General features: G+C 40.7%; 1 protein-coding gene and 1 long non-coding RNA gene across 6 annotated transcripts in view; one reads left to right on the top strand and one right to left on the bottom strand.

Annotated features, from left to right (window-relative positions):
- Positions 1–10207: 10207 nt before the first annotated feature.
- Positions 10208–15313, bottom strand: LOC102155247. 4 transcript variants are annotated; one of them, XR_005359520.1, is made up of 4 exons: positions 15227–15313; positions 13314–13425; positions 11666–12200; positions 10208–11173 (listed from the first exon to the last, which is right to left on the bottom strand). It is a non-coding gene; the product is annotated as an uncharacterized LOC102155247 (long non-coding RNA). The 4 variants fall into 4 exon arrangements; XR_005359522.1 differs by lacking the exon at positions 15227–15313 and adding an exon at positions 13765–13904; XR_005359519.1 differs by lacking the exon at positions 11666–12200.
- Positions 15314–15340: 27 nt separating this feature from the next.
- The window catches only part of MYOCD (myocardin), a 149913-nt gene continuing 146854 nt past the window's right edge, over positions 15341–18399 (top strand). For both annotated transcript variants that reach the window (XM_038536908.1, XM_038536911.1), the window contains exon 1: positions 15341–15558. The gene's annotated coding sequence lies outside the window, so the exon portion shown is untranslated. The remainder of the gene's footprint in view (positions 15559–18399) is intronic.

Below are 18399 nucleotides of genomic sequence, written 5' to 3' on the forward strand. Positions count from 1 at the left end.
ACATTTAACATAATTTTAGCTATTGATATTCTAAGGCTTAAGTCTGCTGTCTCATTTTTATGTTTTCTGTTTATCCATATTTCTTCATTTTTCTGTTTTCTTTTCTCTGCCTCCCTATGAAGTACTTGAACATTTTTTTAGAATTCCATTTAGAATTACCTATGATATTTTTAAATGTATATTTTTATACAGCTTTTATCATGATTTCTTTAGGTGTTACATTAGTTATGCACAACTTACACAGCTTAATGCATCATCCTTTACCAATTCTAGCAAAGTGTAGAAACTTGACCTCTCTTTACATTTCTTTACTCTCCCTTATTTATAATATAATTGTTTTTTGAATATCCCCTGTACACACAAGGAAACCCACACAAGACAATGTTATAGCTTTTGGCTTCAACTATCAAATATAATTTAGAAAACTTATGAGAAGAAGGAAAATGTATTGTATTTACTTATACTTTTTTCTCCTGTAGTCTTTCTCTCTTTCTGATGTGCTCAGCATCCTTTTATTTTCTGTTTAGATGACTTCCTTGAGCCATTAATTTAGGGTAAATCTGCTGGTGACAAATTCTCTTAGTTCTTCTTTATCTATAATGTCTCAGTTTTCTCTTTATTCCTGAAGAATAGTTTCTCTGGATACAGACAGGTTTTTTCCTTTTTTTTTTTTTTCCAATACTTGAGAAATATTGTGCCATGTCTTTTTAACCTCTCTGGCTCCTGATATGAAATCAACTGTCATCCAAATTACTTTTCCCCTATAGCTAATATGTCATTTTCTCTGTCTGCATTTAAGAATTTTTTGTCTTTAGTTTTTATAAGTTTGATGATATGTCTTGCAGTGGATTTCTTGCATCTACACATTTATTCTTTTTTTTTTTTTTTTTTTTTACCAATTTGGATATTTTTCAGCCATTATTATTTCAAATCCTTTTTCAGCCCGCCTCCTTTCTCCGTTTCTTCTGAGGTTTACTTACATCTTTTGTTCTAGAACCACATGTCTCTGAGGCTGTATTCTTTTGATATTTGTAAGTTTGTTTTCTCTCTGGTCATTCAGTCAGGATAATTTCTCTCGTTCTGTCTTCAAGTTCTCTGACTCCTTCTTCTCTCTTTCCAGTTTTGCCATTGAGCCCATCTGTTCATTGTTCCTTTTGGGTTATTGTTTATTTTAGTTGAAATTTCCATTTGGTTCTTTCTTATATCTTATATTTATTTTCTGTAGTGTTCTGTCATTTTGATGAAATTTTCTATGTTCTTGATATGATGAGTAAGTCTTTATTGAAACCAGACATTTGGCATATCATGCTATACAATTAAATCCTTCTCTGATACTACTCTGGTGAATGAAGGGGGGGTACCACCTCATTTCTGCCAGACAAGTAAGCTTGGAAGGCCTAGATTCTCTACTAGGCTTCTACTGACATGTGGGGGTTGGAGGGAAAATTTCCTTGTCATCTCTGGGTTGAGGTTGGGGTTGAGGTTCCCATTAAGTGTTCTTTTTCTAAATTGAGGGTGATAAACAAATCACAATAAATGCCACATTTTGTTTTGTTTTGTTTTGTTTTTAAGAGAGGAAGACAGCACACATGCATGAAGAGGGTAGGGGGAGCAGAAGGAGAAGGCAAGAGAATCTTAAGCAGGCTTCCTGCCCAGCATGGAGCCCAATGCAGAGTTTAATCTCATGACCCTGAGATTATGACTTGAGTCAAAATCAAGAGTTGGTGGCTTAACTAACTGAACTACCCAGGTGCTCCCATTACATTTTCTTTATCTCAGCAAAAAGGGGGTAGAATGCCATTACTGCTTCCCATGTGGTCTCTACCGACATCATAGTGGGGAGAGTGATGTCTTGTTACTACTGAGTGAGTATAAGCATTCGGACTCTCCACTAGGCCTCTTCTGACACCATCTGGCAGGGTTATTAGGACATCTCATTATAGACTGGCAATTATAGTCTGGCCTCCCCACTTGGTCTTTGCTGGAGGGTGGCAGGAATACTTTGTCTGTGGTGTTTGGGCTGGAGTAAGCCATTATGGTCTGAAAGTTTCCTATCTTGCAGGATTGTACCTTTCCTGATCCTTGGTTGGAAAGAACAGGCTTTTGTTAGGGTCTTTTCTTGTCTGTGCCTATTGGTGTTTATGGGTACAGGTCTTTTCAGTTCCTAGTCTGAAGTATATGAGGAAAAAAGAGAACCCAGAGGACTCAGCACCACGTTGTTCCTTGGATCAAGGAACCTAGCCAATTCATCTGCTCACCACCTTTGAGAGTCTTCTTATGCTTCTTTTGTATAGAATAGCCAAAATTTTTAGTTGTACTTAGAAGGAAGAATAGAAAAATGTATGTCTACTCGATCTTCCTGGAAGTGGATGTCCACGCTTTAATAATTTAAAAGTGTAAAATATGAAAGTGTTCAATTTTGTAAAAGGAATGGACAGAAGAGTGAAATAGAAAAAAAAAAAAAAAACTTTAAAAAATCAGTAAGAATCCTCAACAAATGTTGAGGAATTCCTGGCTAACCTCCGAGAAGGCAGAATTAGATCTCCATATATATAATACTCCAAAATAAATTCTAGATAGATTAATTATATAGTTAGTTTTAAAAATAAAAATATAGAGCAGAATATACATAAGTGCATTGTGTAATCAGGATAGGAATAAATTTGAGACATTCTCTCCACAAATGATAGCTGTCTTTAAAATATGAATAATTCCTATAAATTAAGAGAAATCCAAGTACTATAAGTAAATAGAGAAAGGCCCAAAGAGATAATTTGCATAAAATACAAGTAATGCTAAAAAGTGCTAAATAATTAAGGATCCTAACAATGAAGAATTGGTTCAATAAATATTGGCCTATCCAGAGAATAGAATACCACGGGGCTCTGATAAACCGTGTCATGCAGGGATATTTAATTCCATGGGGAAAAGCTCGTAATTCGTCCTTAAGTACAAAACAAAAGGCAAATTACAAAGCAGTTTAGACACCAATGCTATTTTAATAGGTTAAAATGGTCAGAGAAATAGCGTATTAGAAAAAATAGTATCAGTACTGAAAATTAGATATTGGAATTATGATTACTTTGTATTTTTACCGTTGTATTTTCCTATTTTCAAAATACATTTTTAAAAAGCACACTTTGATATTTAAGATCAAACACTAATTGTATATTAGGGGATTTCTGGGTCTTGGGGATGACTTTGACTGCTTGATGTTGTCATCTGAGACAGGCCATTTGTGGGTTTTCATTCTGCCCCTTAGCTTGTTGATTTTCATTTTCATGCTTGTTGCTTCATTGTTACAAGAAGGCTGGTGTGCCTTCAGGCATCACATCAACACTCCACGTGGGTAGAGGGAGGAAGAGAACCCACTTCCTGCATCATCACCTCCATCTCATCAGTACTATTTTCCAGAAAACTCCTTCAACAGACTTGCTTACATCTCACCCGGCCGACCAACGGGAAGCTGAGGAATAAGTAGGCAATTTTCCAGACATCACAGATGATGCATGAAAGAAGGGGCTATGAATAGATGCCAAGTGAGCCCACTGTGATTCTTGCATAGTATTTTTATATAGAAAATTAAAAGCATATTTCGTAGAGTGTAATCAATCGAATGTAGTGACATCCAAAATATGCAAGAAGTATGTTTTGCAAGGCCTTGTAAAAAGCGTTTGTGACATCTGACCATTAAAAGGAGTTAGGGGATGTACTTACAAACTATTCGGGCTCCGATCCCTGCATTACAGGGGTGAGACATTATAAATTACATGTCTCTACACTGAGAAAAGATGAGAAGGTTGATGTTGGGTGCATGTATCTCTACCATAAACTCTTTTACAGGCACTTCGTTATATGCGGCAGGCAAGAGTGCTTTCAAGCTGTGTTTGCTTACATGAAATCTGAGTCTGAGTCAGCCATCCAGCAACTGCAAAAAAATCATCAAAAAGGAGGATTGGTCATACAACTGAAGGCAGCAAGCTGTCGAACAGAGAGCAAAGGCTGGGCGGGTGTGGGGGTGGTCAGAAGATCTGAAGGTTCCATCACACTCTTCTGCTAAGCAGCTGTGTGCCCTTGGACACATCATTAACATTGACCAACTTGAGTTTCCTAATCTATAAGATCAGGGGTGTGCAGATGAGACCGCTTAAGCACTTGGAGCATGAGATGACTGTATCCTATTATAATTGATATCTTCTGAAAATTAATAACCACAAAGGTAATGAATCACACTGACCCTCTCACTGTGAGCCGACAGGAAGGAACACAGAGAGAACGGGAGGAACAGAGATGTGGGGAGGCTTTGGCTCTGTGTCAACTGCCATCATTCATGATAGATGGTACAATCCACAGGGGAAATGCAGCAGCCATAAACCCTGAGAACCCAAAGATACTCTAGCGACATTATTTTTGTACAATTTTTGTACAATCAGAGAAATGGCCTAGCAACAAGGCTGAGCCCGCACTCCAGCTCATGCCTTGGAGTCCTTGTTGATCTCATTTCACAAACTAGAAAGAATAATACACCTCGAGGGTGAAATGAATCACAATGCTCAGGAAGTGGTCACTGGTAGTTACTGGAAATCTTTCAGCCCAGAGATCAGAGGCTACACAAGGGACCCTATATGGGTACCATCAGATTGTATCAACAACCTCCCTATGGGTTGAGATGTAAGCGATGCCTGTCAGCTCCAGCTCTGATGCACCACCCATAGCTCTGTGACATTCATCAAGCTACTTAACCTCTCTGTGCCTCCGTTTCTCATCCGTAAAATAGGAGACAGTAATTGCATCTGCTCCTTAGAATTGGGTGAAATTGAAAAAGTGTAGGCCAATGCCTGGTCTCAAGATAGTTATTATCAGAGGTAGGTTTTCATTCTTTAAGTGAGTCAGTGAATTTGCAACTAAGCTTAAAAGTTGTGATATATTAGTGCCTCGTGGTGGATTTCTTAGTTTTGGGAATAGATTCTTTATTGCAGAAAAGGCAAAAAGTAGGGAGTTTGCCATAAAACTTGGCAAAACTTTTAAATACACATTCCAAACGATGGGTGCGGCTTTGCAAACAGTTGCTGCCTAAAGTCCAGAGCTGCTCCCTAGGACATGCAGCTCAGGCACCTGTAGTCCTGGGGAGAAGGCATAGAATGAGGGAGGATAAGGTCTGGGGGTCAGACAGGAATAGAGATAGTATGTTTGAGTTTGGCATGGACTATGTCTTTCAGCAGAAACTGACGATGTAACTGGAAGTGGTCATGGAAACAGAACTGGAAGCATTTTCAGCTATCCTCTCCTCCTATTTCTCTGATTGAAAACCTCTCCTGGACTCTTAACAGGTGGTCCACTTGCAATATCTTAATATGGGCTGTTAGAAGAGGCTTTCAAATCAGTGGGGAAAAAAGCTGGGTTGTTCATTAAATGGTATTGAGACAGCTGGCTAACCATTTGGAAAAACAAAGTGAGAACCCTATCTCAAACCAAAATAAACCACAAAGGGGTTAAATATTTAAAGAAACACGGAGACGTGCAAGCCTCCGAAGAAAATACAGGTGAATAGCAGCAGAACTAGATTACGGGAAAAGATTCCAATGATACCTAGAGCCGAAATTATAATAGGAAACGCAATTGGTGATTGCATAAACAATTGTAAATGTCCTTTTATATTAAAACAAATACCATAGACAAAATAAGGAGAGTAGTAACTTAAGAGAAATAGCTCATCAGGCGAAAGAAAGGGTTATTATCCTCAATACAGAGAAAGCTCTTATAAATAAATTAGGAAAAAGATGACCTGTCCCCATTTCTTTCCCCTACCATTATATGGTAATGGCCATAAACAAGACATTAAAAAAAAAGATTTTATTTATTCATGAGAGACACACAGAGAGAGGCAGAGACACAGGCAGAGGGAGAAGCAGGCTCCCTGCGGGGAGCCCGATGTGGGACTTGATCCCAGGACCCCGGGATCACACCCTGGGCCAAAGACAGATGCTCAACCACTGAGCCACTCAGGTGCCCTAAAAGGACATTTTAAAAACAAGAAAGACATATGGCGAATAGAACATAAAGCAAAGCTACTTACACAGTCTTTCGTGTAAGCAGCTACTTGTGATCCATCAAGTTGTCAAAGATGAAGAGCAGCCATACTCTGTGTCCATGTCAGAGGAAGCATTGGTCAGGCCATAGGCAGTTGCAGGTTGCAAACATACAAAAACTTCTTGGAGAGCTCATGGGCCATGTGGGTAATTTTTTTTTTTTTAATGAAAAGTCTTTGACAGCCTCCAATATTTATCCTTAAAAAATGATCATCACCATGCCTGGAGACTTATACCAAGGGTGTCCATTGAGTGGATGTGGGAATCTCAATGTAGAAAATTAAGGAGACATCTGCCATCTGAGGCTGGTTAATAATTAAGATTGAGTTCCACAGTGGGATACTGTGGAGTTGTTTCTTCAAAAAGGAATGTTCCTCAAAATTGTGGTACATTTGTCAAAACCAAGAAACCGATACTGATATGTTGTTCTTAACTAAACTCTATAGACTATTCAGGATTTTATCAGTTTCCCATTAATGTCTTGTTTCTGATCCAGGATCCAATCCAGGATAGGTTGCATTTAATGTTCACATCTCCCCAGAATTCTCCTCAGTCATTCCTAGTTTCTTATGACTGTGACACTTCCGAGGAATACTGGCCTGAGGGGCCAGTTGTTCTTCACCACTCACTAATATTTTTCCATGTATGTGTGTTCACATGCTAAACATAGTAAGGTATAGAATTTTAATATAAATATACTATACTCCCATTTTATGATTGTTTTAATGTCAATGTCATTCTGCATCATATTGTAAGGTGCAAACAATGAGGAAAGCTGGGTGAGGGGCATATGGCAAGGCCCCATATGATCTTTGCAGCTTTTATGAAATTCCAAAATTATTCCAAAATATAAAATGTATTAAAAATATCAGGACATTTTAATCATTTTTTAATAGGCTCCACGCCCAGTGTGGAGCCCAACACAGGGCTTGAACTCACGACTCTGAGGTCAAGACCTAAGCCAAGATCAAGCATCAGATTCCCAACTGACTGAGGCACCCATTGCATATGAATGCAATGAAGGATGAGCTGACTTAAAAACAGAATATTATAGGAGTATATTTGTGAACATAGAGTAATAATAGGAAAAAACAAATTAAAATATGGCATGCTCCTATTTTAAATGTTTTAAAAGTCCGTGATTTGTTTGCTTCCTATTTGAATAATAAGAACAAATACATGTTACCTGTAAGAGAAAAGTAATTATGGTTTAAAAACATCCCTGAAGGTGGGCATGGGAAGCTGCAATTCTCAAATCTCCAGTCTTACAAGTTGGAATCAGAGGTTTCCCAGCCATGTGCCTGCTCCTTGATACCTTGAGGCCACAGAACCTTTGTCCCTTTCTTCTAGCAATAAATTCAAGTAAATATTTATTCCTTTACACTTATTATGATCCAGCATATCTTGTCTCTGTTCAGTTCAGACCATTCAAGACAGAAGGATAAAGATGAGAGTCTCCATATAGATAAAAAAGAGGGAGAGAGAGAGAACAGTTTCACGCCATGAAATACTTTCCACAGGGCTGGTTATTTAAAATACAATTTTCAGAGAAAACGACAGCCAGCTGACAAGAAAAAAAATACAAAATCGTTCAACTTCAGCGCTGCCGTTGGAAAACGGAAGACAAAATATAAACAACCATTTTGCCTATATTACGTTCATCCCATAATCACAGCACTTCCATATTTGGAATAAAGAGCTTACCATTTGAATGCACATACAACTGATACTTATTGTAATATTTTGGACATGTGCCCACATACTGCAATCTTTTTGTGGGCTTGTCTTACCCAGAAATGAATTCGCTGGATGCTTTCCAAGCTGGAATTTGGGTTTCTAAGAATGTAAATACCACATTATAATCGACTTCCCAGTAACTTTTAAATTCATGGAGATTAAACAGTAGCAGGCAAAAGTGGCTTCAGAAGCCCTGGAGACAAATCTGCCTACGTCACCTCCTCCACCACCACAACCCCACTCCCAGGGCTCCCACTCTCCTGTCATATTTCAGAATTCATTTTTGTGAGCCTGAGAGATTTGATGGTTTTCCAGAACCTTCCTCACAAACACAGTGCCTTATGCCTGCTGAGAGTTACCGACAAGTCAATTGATAATTATAAAATAGTGCAGAAAGCATTCTCACTGGGAGGAGTGAGAGCTGTGGGGAAAGAGCAGATATTCAAGGCCTTAAAATCATGAAGGGCCTTGAAAGTCATATTAAGGAGGTTGGACTTTATCTCAGTCATCTCAGTGGGTGAATTGTGGTCCTCTCCTCCCAAAATCCGTATGCTGAAGTTCCAATTGCCTGTAACTATATTTGGAGATAAGGTACTTAGAGAAGTAATTAAGTGAAAAAGACACTAGGGAGGGCCCTGATGCAACAGGACTGGTGTCCCTGTGAGAGCAGATGAGGACACACAGCCGGAAGACCACATGAAGACCCCGAGCGAAGATGGCATCTTCTAGCTGAGGAGCGAGTCCCCGAAGAAACCAACACTGCGGAACCTTGATCTCGGGGCTTCCAGCCCCCCAGAATGGTCAGAGAAAGCCACTCAGTCTGCGGTCCTTTGTTCTGTTACTCAAGCAGACTCACACTACATTGTGTTTTGAGCAGCAGGAGGAGGATGGTAAGATTTCTCTTCCTGGAGCATTGCTCTGGCTGATGGACAGAAGGGATCGGTGATGATCACAGCTGCTGGGGAGACCTGTACATGCCAAGCTCAGCACAGACATGAGGGGCATCTTCTAAATAGGTGCTCATTCAAATAATGTGCACACAGGTTGTTTCATACACGCTTTGCAAAGGCACACCCATAGGGAGCCCTGATGACAGAGCGCAGGTTAAAGGGATTGGAAAGAAGCAAATAGGTTTGAGAGAGATTTAGAAAACAGCCAGTGGTTTCTGAAGATTGGTTGGCTGCTCCTAATGAAGATGGCAAAGGCAAGGATAAGGTTGCCTGTGTTGGCTTTGAGCTTGAGGGACTGAGTGGAGGTGTCCAAGCGGAGGCTTTCCATAGGGAATCAGAGATATGAAAACACGAATTTTTAGATGCATCGCAATTTCTAGCCCACTCTTAAACTATAGGCATTGATAAGAATGAAAAGAATAACGTACAAAATAGGGAAGCAGCATAAGAGGAATAAAAATAAGTATTATGTTTGTAATTCCAACCTCTAAATTGTTACGGGAATGTAGCATCAAAATAAGAAAAATGGTGCCACCATTTTCCCTTCCCTTCTTCTGCATACCCATTAGTTCCAGGCACAACAGGCTTCCCCTGTCTAATTCCTGGAGTCCTAGGAGTGGCCTGGATATAGAGATACTGCGTGCATGGATTTCATTATTCATCCAGCAAATATTAGTACGCACGCTATGTCATATATTGTGCTAAGCTTCTGTGGGCCACTAAAAGCCATCGTGTTCCCCCCTTTTCAGAACAATCCAGGTGTTTGATCTATTGCAGGCCCCCTAGAATTGTAATTCTATGGGCAGCACGGAAGAGCAAGCCTAAGTTCTTGCCAAATGCATAGCTAAAGTTGCTTCAAGAATACGTGTAGATTTGAAAAGGATAAAAGCAAAGCCACTGCCCCTTCCCCTTTATCATCAACATAATCAAGGGTTGACCAAAGTGTAGCTGAGGGTGGTACTTTGCATTTGGCATTATGTGCATTGAAGTTCAGATAGTCTAGTTATTACACATTCCCCAGATTTTTTTTTTATTTCATGAACATGCCGGAATGCTTTTGTTTAGTTAGAAGGGAAGATGGGTTTAGGAATTAGCTTTGCAACAGGACAAGCTGAGACAGAAGAGGCTACATGGAAGCCACAGCTGGCTACCTGGTTTGTGTACACCTGGGAGGAACCCCTTTGGGACCACCTGAAAGTAACGGATGAACGGGAGAGGGGGATTTACTCTTGCTTGAGCTCAAAGTATTATCATTTGGGCACGGATATAAATGTAACCCTCTTACCGGCCCCAGGCTGGTGAGGCCCAGAAACATTTGGGCAACATGAGATAAGTAAACATATATTCAAATCCTTCTGGGAACCTGGAATAAGATTGTCTTGCTTTTTTAAAAAGAATACTTATAACATGAAATAATCATTTATGTTGATATTTGACTTAAATGGCAGTTTATTCAGCTTAGTAACTCCATCAAGAACAAAAAATTCATATGTAGGAGATTATAGGAAAGCAGAAAGCTTTGGTCTCTTGGCAGAAAGGAAGGGAAATAAGGAGCTTTGGCCAAGAAGTCAACAATCCTTAAGCGAGTTGTAAAATCCAGTCTGGAAGCAATGCGGAAATCCATCGTCACCCAACCGTGTCCTCATGAAAGGATGATGACACCGAAAGAGGAATGGGACTCTAATGGGAGAAGACATTTGAAGTGATGTCTCCCAACTCTGGTCAAATTTGATTCTACAGCATCCCAGGGGGCCACCGCATGTCCTTTTATTGTTTCATTCTTGTTCAACACAGTTTCAGCCCAAAGGAGATATCAACTGGGGCTAGCAAAAATTTTTTCCAGTCTGTAGGGAGAAGAAATCCACAAGTAGAAATCAAAATTCCAGGAAACATACTCTACAGAGATGGACATGTCCCCATCCAGCATTCATCTGTCTTTATTTTCTTGTCATGCTCCCACAGAGCCAAGCTGCCCCAAAACAGCCAGAAGATTTGACTGAATGTACAGAGATTGCGCATCCCGTTCCTACAAACCCATTACGGGGAGGGCAAAGCTATTTGTCAAAAGCCTATTAATAGTAGACCGATTCTTCTTTGGCCGCCCTTTGAGCAGTGCTTCTCAACTACAGAGTGCACACAGATAGTCCGGAAGATATTGGTAAAAATACAGATTCTGATTCAGAAGATCTGAGATGGGGTGTGTGATTTTATACTTCCAGGTGACACTGATGCTGTTGGTTCACATCACACTTTTGCAAGTTGAGTTTTCCTATAACATCCTCCGGATGGAGAAAAATTGTGTTGCCTTTTCCACCTAGCACTGCAGGAGAAAACTGTCAGCCACAGATGCATTCGGCATGGGTTCAATTCTAGGCTGCCTGCACACGATGAGTGAGCCTTTACAGATAAGTAGCAACTTAAAAGAAAAGAAAGAGAGAAGAGAGGAGAAGAGGAGAGGAGAGGAGAGGAGAGGAGAGGAGATATAGGCGAAGAGACGACAGCCCTTCCTCGCTCTCTCCTATCCTCTCCTCTAGATCCGCTCTCTAAGCTCTCCTCTCGCTTCTCTTCGCTTTCCTCCTTCTCCTCCCCTCCTCTCCCGCTCCCTCTCCTCTCCTCATCCCCTGCCTCCCACTCCCGGAAGAGAAGAGAAGAGAAGCAATTTATATGTCACCATTATAAAGCCACTTTGCTATGTCACCATTATAAAGCACCATATTATGCAATGCTGAATTTACTCACAACTCCCCCAGTTACTGGCAAACCGTCCATGCTAAACATCTAATTTCAAGTCTGCTTAGTTGAAAAGCATGACATTGCATTGCATTACTTCGTGGAAGAGAGAACCTGCCTGGGATTCAGAAGACTTGAAGTCCTAGCTCTATCATTCACCTGTTGCGTGACTTTGAGTAATGCCTTCCTCGCCTCTGAAGCTCAGGTGTGAAATGAATAGAATTGACTAAATGCCCACAGGGGTCCTTTCAGCTCCAGGGTTCCATCTGCTGCACATCATATTGAAACATCATTTAAGCTGTCGCCAATAATTAGGAAGGTCCCGGGTACGAGGCTCATCATTAGTATAAATGCTCTTGGTCTCATACTCATGACAACAGGACCGAGAGTGTGGTGATTGGGGCACTGGCTTTGAGGTCACACAGAGATGGACTCCAATCTTTCCTGCTCATGTCACCAGACTTGTGGTATTGCAGAAATGACTGAATTTCTCTGAGCTTCAGTTAGGTCATCTGTAAAACGCCCAATGAGACAGCTTCATTGGAATATTCTAACTAGAGTGAAAATTCTAGTTCTGGTTTGCCCAAGATTGAGGAGTTTTCCAGAAGTGGAACTTTTACTACTAAAACCAGAAGAGTTCCAGGCAATAGGGTCATTGGCCATTCTCAACTCCCAAGGGCCAACCATGAGAAGCCTGTAAAGCACATAGAGAAGAGTCAATGAATATTAGATATTAGCCTCCATTACCAATATTATAAAAATCTACAGAATTCAGGGTGAATTTGTGTTCGATAAGAACCATAATCCCGAATTGTCTTTCTGGGTCCTGACATCACCTACTTGGAGGTTATATGGAGGTTATATCACTAAAAAAGAGAGAGGACTTGAAATTAAGTCCAGCCAGGAATGTGAGCAGTTGTCCTTTCTAGAACTGGTGTCATATGCTGAGGCAAGACCAACATCTTTTTCTTCCATCAAACACCCCAGGGCTCATCCTTGTCAGGAAAGTACGGATATGTCCCCTAAGATTAGCATAAGGCTTGTCTCACCATTGTCCTGGGAATTTTGTGCTCATCCTGCTGGAAAGTCTGCCACGAACTAATCTGCATAGACAGTTAGAGAGAACTCAGTAACCAGATTTTCTTCTTACAGCCACTTCTGCTCTACACCCTGTGCTTTTCCCTTTCTTCTCACTCTCAGTGCCACCCTGACCTGTTCCCATGGGCTCCAGGTTCCAATCAGCCAGCCTCCAGGATCATCATTCTGGTTGCAGTTCATCAACTCCTTGTCTTTAATTAGTCCTGGTGGTCTCACTTCTCCATAAGCTTTCCTGTGGTTTCCATGTGAAATCATATTGCTCTATCCAACAGAAGCCTCTTCAGCTTCATCCCAGAGCTTATGTACCCTGCCCACCCTGGTTTGTTCAGGGCAGTTTCAGCTTCCATTTGCTGTCCCAGGTTAGTAATTAATTAATAGGAAGTAATTGTTCCCCTTGACTCTAAAAAATGTCCTGGCTTGGAAAATAAACTATGTAAACACACGCTGTAGAGTATGATTCAGTGAATGAGTCAACCATGTCACAGGGAGCGAAACATTCATAAAACTCATCAACACTAGTTAGGGTTTGAGGAGGAAATTCACCAAAAGACATACAAGTAGAAAGCTAACATCATGCTGACGAATATGTGCTCCTGGGCCAGACTTCATTGCTTTGGGTGAAAAGATGCTGCAAAGAACAAACTTGTACCTTATGAGTGAGTTGTATTTCTTAAGAAAAGGAAAAAAATAATACAAAGAGACTTATTACCAAGCAAATAGACCATCAACATGAACATCCATGCTTCTGCCTTACTAGAAGCCACTGGAGACAAGGCTCTTATTGTGGAAGGTGGGCAGCATGCTTGGCCTCATGAAAGGATCTAGGGAAATGGGATAAATCAGACCAGAATTAGAATACTGACTTTTTTCAAAGTGTAACCTTGGGTAAATGACTTTATGTGTCTGACCCTTAGTTTCATTTGTTATGAAAGGAGAGAGTTCAATTAGCCATTGGTTTTCTAGCTAGGCTCTGCAGAGGCTAAGGATTTTAGTGGAGTTGCCTTATGGAGTCTTGGGGGAAAAGGGGTAGGTCAAGATTTCCTACCACTGCTCAAATAGAGTTCCACTTTCATCATTTTTCATCAAGTAATGAGCTGTCTTAAGATTTTGATACTTTGGAAGGAAAGATTTTGGTGCTACAATAAAATGTTAGCACTTACAGACCAGACAGTCTCAAAGATCCCTTCCCAACTCTGATAGATGTGGTTCTGATGCCTCGGAAAATGTCAACAGTTAGTGAGCCTACAAATGGAAGTAGACAGGAAAGTCCTCTGATGCCCTCAAGAGAGCCACAGTTATTAAGTACAAACCAGTCAGCCTTAGGTGTGTACACTGGTTTGTTGGGGAGGCTGATGAAGACAGGTGTGACCAAGGAACGTGTGGTTATAGACAGGTGAAGGTGTGCCCAGGAGATGTCTTCAATGGAGAACTTTCTAGGCCTCTGACAAGTGTTCTGTTCCTAGCAGTGATCTTTCTCCATTACTCATAAAGACCCAGAGATTCTAAACTGGTCCTAGGCTGATTCTAGATTATTAGGGGAAAGCCGGGTGTCTGAAAAGCATTGCCAGTATGTCCAAAATTCTTGATAATAGTAATAATAACAATAATGAAGTCTGTTGTGCCCATCACTTTGGGGATTGAGCAGCACATCTAAATTTAAAGAGAAAAACATCCTTCTTCCTGCAATGAATATCAGAAATCTAAACATTTAGATATGACACCTTATTGAGAACAAAGTAGGGAGAGGTAACATGGTCTCTTTCCTACATGCTGGATGTTCCAGAAGCCAAGAGAAAAAAGTAGGCAGTGGTGAGGGGATGATGGAATCGCTTGCTTTCACTGACCCGGAAGAAAATGCAGATCTTGAACCATAAGGAAAAGATCCACACCATTGAGAGGATTTGTGATCCCACTACCTATATAGCCAGGAGGCCCCTGGGAATCAAACTAGGAATCTGGGAGACTTGTTTCCTTTTCTGTCTGAAAGCACCAGATAAGTTACACTTAAGATCAAAGTTGAATGAAAATCATTTGTGCTCTCTTTTTAATCTTGATCCAAAAAAAGAACAACAACAACAAAAAAAACCAAATGAGATTTCTTCCATTGTATGTACTGTTAGCCTCATATCTGAAACACTTTCAATTTTGGTTTCAGTTTGGAAATCATTTGAATCTCGTTTTTTCCATACTCTGTCATTCCAGAATGACTCACTTGATTGCTGTTCCTTATTTCACCAAACTCCTAATCATGCCACAATACTATTTAAGAGTATCCCTGGGGGACGCCTGGGTGGCTCAATGGTTGAGTGTCTGCCTTTAGGTCAGGGCGTGACCCTGGAGTCCTGGGATCGAGTCCCACATCGGGCTCCCTGCACGGACGCTGCTTCTCCCTCTGCCTGTGTCTCTGCTTCTCTCTGTGTCTCTTGTGAATAAATAAATAAAATCTTAAAAAAAGAATATCCCTGGAATTCCACCACATGAGGGATAAAGACCAAAGTCTTCATATGATGGATGTTCATGATGGCCACATCAGCCCTTAATTCAGGCTCATGTCTTTATGACACAGAAGCACCAGATTGCCCAGTAGTTGCCAAGCACATCTTGTTCCTTCCATTCATTTACCTTCTTCACGAAGCTTTCCAAACAGGTAGAAAGAATCACTTTCCTCTGCTCCCAGAATCCTCTGTGCCTGGATGCTCTGTGCCCATTGTTGGCTCAGCATGGATCCCACTGTGCCTCATAAACCATCTGTGTAACTCTCCTGCTACGTAGGCAGTGAGAAGCATGAGGGCAGGCCTTTGCCTATTCACTTTTTATACTTCTGGCACCTAATAAGGAGCCCAGTAGAAAAGTCCTTGATAGATGCTCAAGGAATCTTCATAGGAAAAAAAAATTTAAATGAATGTATTCTCGGTTGCATCTCAAAATCAAGGAACTGCATAGTCCTCGAAATGGTGGGTGGTTCTTTTGTGTGTTTTAAATATATAAGCCTATTTTACCGGTTGTAAAACAAAGGGTACCAGAAATCTTTTAAAGCTAAGTCTTTTCAGTTTAGGATGACTGGTTAAGCATATGTTTTCAATCCCCTTTTCTTTCCAAATGTCCATAGAATTGTCATTCTCCCATAAAGAAAAATTAGCAAAAAGTCTGCATTGGCTCTGAGAAATTGGGAAGGGCAGGATCCACATGCAGACAATTCTGAGAAATTTCTGTTAAATGTAGTGCAGACCAGGAGACATTAGATAGAGCTTGCCCACAATTTAACAAATGCCATGCAGCCCCCACCTGAGCGGTTAATGGAAAACACCCTTGAGATGAGCCCCTGTCAAGTTCCCTGGCTCAAAGCTTCCATGGACCAATCTCTAAGGGAGTGTCTGAATGTTGCTGGAACAAATGGGAAAGTTGAGGCCAGCTGACGGCATTGACACAACCTTTTTTTTTTTTTTTTAAGAGTTTATATATTTATTTGAGAGGAAGGGAGAGAGAGCAGGAGCAAGGGAGGGGCAGAGGGAGAAACAGGAGAAACAGACTCCCCACTAAGTGTGGAGCCCGACCCAGGGCGCCGTCCCAGGACTCTGAGCTCATGACCTGGGCTGAAGTCAGACATGCTTAATCGACTGAGCCACCCAGGCATTCCAGCATTGACAAAATCTTTGAAAGGAGATTCAAATAATTCTATGTGAAAAACAAATTATGTGACAGGGAAATGTGCATGCATATTGGATATTTAATGATTGCAAGTAGGGACTGTTAGTTGTTGTGTGTGTGTGTGTGTGTTTTTTTTTTTTTTTTTAGATATAATAATGAGACATGGACTTTGGTGATGCTTTTTGAAAGTGTTCCTGTTTTCTATCCATTTGATCCTCATTATTCATGGATTCCAGCTTTGGGAATTTGCCTACTAGCTAAAAGCTATTGGTATCCTCCAAATCATTACTCAAGGGGCTTCCGCAGACATCTGAGGACAGGAGAGTGGTGAAGTTGGAATCACCCAAAAATGCATGGCCCACCGGGATTCAACAAGTGACACTCTGTCTTCCTGTTTCAGCTCTCATTATGTAAACCAATATCCTTTTCACTGCATAGTTCTGTGTTTTTAGCATTTTTGTGCCTTTTGCTGGTGACTTTATTGTTTAAAATGGCCCCCAAGCATGGGACTGAAGTGCTGGCATGGTGTTCCTAAGCTATGATGTGCCTTATGGGAAAAATAAGCATTAGATCGAAGCTCCATCCAGGCATGAATTATGCTGTTATTGGCCATAAGCCCAATGTTAATGAATCGACTATTTATTAAATAAGGTGTCCTTAAACAGACACACACATTTAAAAAGGTGGGGAGGGGGTTATGTATTAATCGATTGACAAAAATCTTGTGACCAGAGGCTCACAGGAACATAACCCTGTATTTGCTCAAAAGCAACAATTCAGGATTTGTTATTTCAATGTTCACAAGACTTTAAGGAGCATAACTACCACAAATAACAAGAATCATCTGTAAACAGGGATGAACTGATATATACACATATATGAACATATGTTCATATATATGTATGTGTGTATTATGTATGTATGTATTTGCTCCAAAATAATCTAGAGGACTGGAAGTGGGAATAGAAATGAAATAAGTTGGCCATGAGTAAATTGTTGGAAATGCATGACAGGTATATGAGTATTCATCATACCATTCTCTCAACTTTTGTATATATTTGAAATTTCCCATAACCCAAAGGTTTTATTTCTTAAAGAGAGAGAGAAAATAGCATAGCAGAAACACAAGTTTGGCTTTTCTTCAGGCATTAAAAATCATGTAGTGTATTATTTAAGGGAAATATAATTATTTAGAAGTAGAATGAATTAAATTTCATGTGAAGTATAAATGATCCAGTGCCACGGAAAGTTAGTATATACAAATCGGCCAATGCAAAAGATAGTGCACGAGTGTGGGCTTTATAAATTGTAAGGTAATACTGAAACTTGCATGTCGTTTTTGGAAGTAAAAAGAGAAAAGCAAGAGACATGTATAACAGACTACCTTTTGCCATTTAGGTGTAATAAGGCTCAGTTTCTAACCTGCACTCCTGTTTATCCCATTAATAAACCTGCTTCAGGCCTCCCAGGAGGCTCTGACCCCCCGTGCCCTGGCTCAGTGTCCGAGAGTTCATAACAGGTCAGGTTCAAGGGCCAATGTGCTGCTCTATCACTGCAGGTTTCCCCAATGCCTCACCTTGCACTCAGGCCCTCCGACATTAATTCAACAGTTAATTCAAGCTAAAGCCTCTGTACCCTTCTTTTTCTCCTTCATCTCCTACAACAGTGTGTTCCAAATATTTTCTGAGTGGTCTCAGAGCTCCAGGGAGATCTCCCCAGAGATCTGGGGCCAGGGTAAGCTAGGAGGCTGCCCCGGCAGCAAAGAGCAATGCCTCTTTCATCCACTCCATAGTATGGGTTTGGCAAACGATCTTGCAAGGGTAAAAAAGAAATATTCTCTTCTCAGGGAAAAAAATTGCACAAGCCACACTTCTGAGACACGTTTTACGAGGAGGGCACAGGAGGCCTATGCATGTGGCACCTGTTCCTCATGAACCTGACTGACTTCAGGTGAAAGATTCACACTTACTCAGCATGTTTGGTTGGAGAAACGAGGCTCTCTTGCCACCCAGATCAGCACAGGTTCTTCTGAAATGCTTAGCACTGGCCAGGTTTTCTGCTCAGAGCCTTGTGTCGTTTGGGTCTTCAGCTTGAGAAGGATTGGGAAAACCCCCAGATTTTTTTGAGTTCTCAGGCTCGTCTTCACT

Source organism: Canis lupus, chromosome 5, assembly GCF_011100685.1.
Source record: "Canis lupus familiaris isolate Mischka breed German Shepherd chromosome 5, alternate assembly UU_Cfam_GSD_1.0, whole genome shotgun sequence".
Classification (NCBI taxonomy): domain Eukaryota; kingdom Metazoa; phylum Chordata; class Mammalia; order Carnivora; family Canidae; genus Canis; species Canis lupus.